This window comes from Scyliorhinus canicula, chromosome 8 (assembly GCF_902713615.1).
Source record: "Scyliorhinus canicula chromosome 8, sScyCan1.1, whole genome shotgun sequence".
Lineage (NCBI taxonomy): Eukaryota > Metazoa > Chordata > Chondrichthyes > Carcharhiniformes > Scyliorhinidae > Scyliorhinus > Scyliorhinus canicula.
In genome coordinates this window covers 76,026,657-76,032,656 of record NC_052153.1, presented here as the reverse complement: position 1 = coordinate 76,032,656, position 6,000 = coordinate 76,026,657, and positions in this window count along the sequence as shown.

The window sequence follows — 6,000 nt, the reverse complement described above, 5'->3', positions numbered from 1 at the left end:
TCCCCCCTTCCTTCCTCCGTTAGCGGGGGGGGGGGGGGGGTGCGGCGTTGGAGGGGGGTAGGGGTGGTGAAGGGGGTAGGGGTGGTGAAGGGGGTAGGGGTGGTGAGGGGGGGTTGGGGTTGGGGCAGCGGCGTGCAGAGAGGGGGGCGACTGATGCCCGGGGCCAACGCACCGTCGCCCCCCCCTCTGCACGCAGCTGCCCCTACCCCAACCCCCTCCCCTCACCACCCCTACCCCCTTCACCACCCCTACCCCCTTCACCACCCCTACCCCACTCCCGATGCCGCAACCCACCCCCCGATGCCCCCCCTGATGGCCGCAACCCCCCGATGCCGCAACCACTCCCCCGATGCCGCAACCCCCCGATGCTGCAACCCACCCCCCCCGATGCCGCAAACCACCCCCCCATGCCGCAACCCCCCCCCCCCCGATGCCGCAAACCCCCCCCCCGATGCCGCAACCCACCCCCCCGATGCCGCAAACCCACCCCCCCCGCTGCCCCCCCGATGCCGCAACCCACCCCCCCCGATGCCGCAACCCACCCCCCCCCCGATGCCGCAACCCACCCCCCCGATGCCGCAACCCACCCCTCCCCCCCGATGCCGCAACCCACCCCACCTCCCCCCGATGCCGCAACCCCACCCCCCCCGATGCCGCAACCCACCCCCCGATGCCGCAAACCCACCCCCCCGATGCCGCAACCCACCCCCCCCCGATGCCGCAACCCCACCCCCCCCGATGCCGCAACCCACCCCCCCCCCGATGCCGCAACCCACCCCCCCCCGACACTGAACGGCGTCAACCATCATCAATGGTTGACGCCGTTTTAAATCAACTGTGATTTTCGCCGACGTGACCCGTGGCCACGTCGGCGGGACTTCGGCCCATCCGGGCCGGAGATTTAAGGTCAGTGCAAAAAAAATGAAATCCCGCCGGCGCCAGCTGTTTTCACAGGCTGCCGGCGGGATTTGCACAACGCCGGTTTTTTACCGGCGGGAGAATTCGAAAACCTGCGGGAGCGGAAATAACGCCGCTTCCCGCCAATTCTCCGACCCTGCGTGGGATCGGAGAATCCCGCCCCTTGATTTAATTCCAGGAGTTCACCTATACTTAAGCATCAGGAACACCTGATCGCTGATGTTATTTGCTGCAGCAGCACATAATCAATGTTTCTGCATGGATTGCCACCTTGACGGTCATGATTGAGATGTAGCAACAAATAACACCAGAGGTCAGGTACTACTGACTCAACAGGACCATGTTAAATATTAAAATCTTATCTCGGTAACAGTGGGCCCAATTGAACAGCTTCGTTGCACCTGACTTGGTGATGTGATGAAATCTCACAAAACGCATTGGGAGACCTGACGAGAATTCTACGCAATGCCGCGATCTGGATCTTCCCCTCACTGGACGGGATCCAGATTTGCATATTCAAGTGAGCAATTAGCTTCACTTAAATATGTCTGCGCCGGAGTACCCCAATTCCTGGCATCAAGTGCCCACGTCTGGGAAACCTCGCCATGGCACCATTTGGCACTCGTTTCCACAAACATATGGACGAGACGTAACGGCACTTAGGGGATCTCCCAGGCGATCAGAGGCTCCTGGGTGGTCAGACTCTGGGCACGATGGTACCCTGGCATGCCCAATGCCAGCTGGGCAACTTAGTACTGTCAGCCTAACATCTTGACACTGCCACCTGGGCGCCCTGACAGTCTCACCCTGATGCAGCCAGGCTGGCAGCGCCAAGGTGCCCAGGTGCCCAGCTGTTAGGTTTCCCATGCCAGAGATTGGGCCTGGGGATGCCCTGTCCTTATGAGGTAGAACTCGAGGACCCGCTAATCAGTAAGTTGGAATGTTGGGGGGGGGGGGGGGGGGGGGGGGGGGGTCCGAAGATCACGGTGCGGGAGCGTGAGATCTGGGCAGCATTTAAAATTGGCGCCCCGATCTCTTCCTGCACTGATGAGCTAAGCTTGTCAGTGATGGGGGCACGGTACTCAGTGGTTAGCACTGCTGTCTCACAGCACCAGGGACCCGCGCAGAGCCCCCCGAAAAAACAAAGTCCTGCGTGATAATGGAGTGCATGATTGATTTATACTAGCCAAATCTTTGTCGTGTTTGACGGTGCAATCATATGCCTGGCGTTCCAGGACTGTGAGTATGAGAGTGTTTAATCCAACTAACTTCAGCCACTTTGTATATTTCTCACACTCTTATGAACATGGGGTAGCTTTTATATTTTTTAAATGACTAGATACAAATTATATAGAGTACTGGAATGTAACCATAAACTAATTTGCCAGAAATATGTGGATTTGCTTAACCATACTGTATTTTCTGTGACATTACTGGGGGAATGATTTTAAATTGAATGTGTGACTAAAAGGCAGAGGTGGATCTGGCAGAGGGATACTGAGGAGGCTGGACCTCATGAAGCTGGGGCTAGATAAAGAATCGTGGGAAATTGCTATTGTCACATACACCACAATAAACCTCAATTACTCCTTTTTTGTTCCTTTCTCTCCTCTCTCCGTTTTCTCCTTACGCGCGTCCAACATGTCGTCGTCATTTCTTCCTTGTCTCTTTCTTTTGCAGAGCCAATGGGATATGGAGAGGAGGATCTTCCAAAGAGCACACAAAGTGCACTGCATTTTCAGAGCGAGCATTGGCCCCCTGTTTTTTCTTGTCCTCCAGTACCTAATGCTTTTCCTTTTTAGAACTTCACAATTTTCCCGAAGGACTTTGTGAGGATTTCTGCTGCACATGATTGAAGGTGTAAACAAGTGGCCTTTTTCCCAAAAACCCTTTCGGGATAATGCTGATCCACTGCCATATCCTACCTCGGCAAATGGCAGCCAGTGGGAAGAGCGAGGGAATTGGGCTTTCTATATCCGGATAGATTGGAGGCAAGCATCCTGAGCCCAGAAGATTGTCAATTGTAGATTTGAAATGTTGTCAGATTTCTTGCTCAGGGGATTCAGGAGGGTATGAGTCTTGGGCAGGGGAGGACCAGAACAATCCCTCCCTCACCCTCCATATCAAACAGTGGACAAGCGCAGAATCTCTGTTAACGTGGTTTGTTCCGTGTGTACAAATTGAATGAGGTGCCCTCCCTGTGGTCTCACAAAGTTGTGACATGGACAATAGTGGTGGCCATCAACAAGCACCACTGCTTGTCAGGATTTTACACAGGTTTATTTGTTCAACTTATTTTCTTTTTCTTTTCTTACACCATACAGAAACAAAAGATGACAATGGTAAAAGAATTAGAATTGTACATTGCATTAATCATCAGTGCAGTTGACAGAAGTAGAAAAGAAACAAGGCATTTTAAATTAGAGAATTAAGTTATATGTACAAGCTAGTGTTATGTTATCTTCGTTCCATCCCCTCCGGAATTGTACCTAATAAAGCAGTTCGGGGGATCTGTGGGATGTCCATATGAAATACCTTGATCAATGTTTTGAATATCTTTTCCCAATACTCCCTCAAATTTGGGAATGACCAGAATGTGTGTAGGTAATGATCAATTGGTTCCCCGCAGTCTCTCCAATAACCACTTGTAGGGCAAGAGCCAATTTTTACTGTAACATGTGGAGTTCAGAAGTACCTAGAAGTGAGCTTCCATTTATATTCTCGCCAGATGTTTCAGTCGGCAACAAGATGGGCCCCAGAGCAAATTTCATTCCAGTCTTCCCCTGGTATGTCTTGTTGCAGTTCAATCTCCCATTTCCTTTTGATATAAAAGGAATTGCTAGGTACCATGGAGAGCTATGATTGATATATACAGGATATTACTTCACCCCAATAATACCTTGATGGATGTTTACAGGGTATGACTGTACTGGAGATGAATTTCTTACTTTGTTTCCGTCTTCATGTTTTAAAAGAAGATGTCTTATCAGTAGGGACCTAAAAAAAGTCTGTATTTGGAAGGCTAAATTCTCCTTGAATCTAAATAAATAATTTGACATATTGAGCTGAAATAACTGGTGAAGGAAGGTAAGATCGTGGGGTGGGGTTGTCCGACCCCCCTCCGGGTCGGAGAATTGCCCGGGGCCGGCGTCAATCCCGCCCCCGCCGTGTCCCGAATTCTCCGCCCCCCCGAGATTCGGCGGGGGCGGAAATCGCGTCACGTCGGTCGGCGGGCCCCCCGCGGCGATTCTCCAGCCCGCGATGAGCCGAAACCCTGCCGCTGACAAGCCATTCCTGCCGGCGTGGATTAAACCACCTACCGTACCGGCGGGATTGGCGGCGCGGGCAGGCGCCGGGGTCCTGGGGGGGCGCGTGGGGCGATCTGACCCCGAGGGGGTGCCCCCACGGTGGCCTGGCCTGCGATCGGGGCCCCACCGATCGGCGGGCGGCCCTGTGCCGTGGGGACACTCTTTTTCTTCCGCCTTCGCCATGGTCTTCACCATGGCGGAGGCTGAAGAGACCCCCTCCCTTGCGTATGCGCCGGGATGACGTCAGCAGCTGCTGACGCTCCGGCAGCTGGTGTGGTGCCAAAGGCCATTCATGCCAGCCGGCAGAGCGGCAACCACTCCGGCGCGGGCATAGCCCCTCAATGTGCAGGCTTTTCCCCTAAAGGTGCGGAGACATCCGCACCTTTGGGGCGGCCCGACGCTGGAGTGGTTCACGCCGCTCCGACACGCCGGGACCCCCGCCCTGCCGGGTAAGGGAGAATCCCAGCCCATATTCAGACCATTTCTGAAGGCCCTTATCATGCATGGAAGGTATAACGGGCGGAATTCTCCGCAAGGCCCGACGCCGTCGTGAAACCCGGAGAGGTTCACGATGGCATCGGAGGCCTCTCCTTGCCCCCTATTCTCCCCCCCCCCCTCCGGGGGGGCTAGGAGGGCCGTGCCGTAAATTTCGGCCGTGGGGCCTTGTCGCTGGCGTCAAGGCCCGGCGCGCCGAGAATGACGCGGCCAGCGCGCCTAATGACTTCCGCCGTGCATGCGCGGGTTGGCCGGCTCCATGCGCGGCTGACGTCACAACGGATGACGGCTCAAACCCACGCATGCGCGGTTGACGTCTTCCCCTCCGCTCCCCGCAAGACGTAGCGGCTTGATCGTGCGAGGCGGCAGAGGGGAAAGAGTGCGTTCCTTTGAGACGCCGGCCCAACGATTGGTGGGCACCGATCGAGGGGCCAGTCCCCTCCCGAGCACGGTCGTGGTGCTCACTCCCCTCTCCGCCCCCCACAAGCCACAAAACAGCTGCTGGCGCCATGAACCGGTCGGGAACGGCAGGCTGCTCGGCCCATCCGGGTCGGAGAATCGCGGGTCGCTGTGAAAAACGGCAGCCCGTGATTCTCCGAGCGGTGTGTCGCGTTTTGGGGGGTGTGAGAGAATTGTGGGGGGGTGCCAGAGCGACCCTCCCGCGATTCTCCCACCCGGTGTGGGAGCGGAGAATCGCGCCCGACACTTTTTACAGAACCAATAGTGGTCAGAGCTGAGATTGAACCTGGTAAATCAAATGATCTCTGAATGTCTTTCCAAATATTGTGCATTCACTCAATATGCACTCCCTTATACTATTTCCAATAAATGGCAGTGGTGTTAATGGAAGTTGGCATGCAAGTTTTCCCAGGTTCAGTCATCACATTTCCAGTCCGGGCTGGATTTTGCAGCCCACCAGCCACGTGTTTTCCAGCGGCACGTTGTTCGCTGATGGGGGAATTCCCTGCTCCCGCCGCTTGTCAATGGGATTTTCCTTTGAAGCCATCCCACACTGTTGGGAAACCTGCGGGCTGGGGTGCAATGCTGGCGGGTACAGGGAATCCCAACATCCAGAGAATTCTGGACTCTTTCTGTTAACCACGCTGTCACAGATTTTAGTTAAGCTGCCCGAAAATAGAATTTAAAATTGGGAGTGTTAAACCTCCTTCCAACTCAATAAGCTCTAGGGAGGGGCTGGTAGCGGAGTTCGTGATACGGGACTCTCATGTCGGGCAAAAAATGGAATCGACACTGGCATGCTCTGGTTCCCTGACATCGG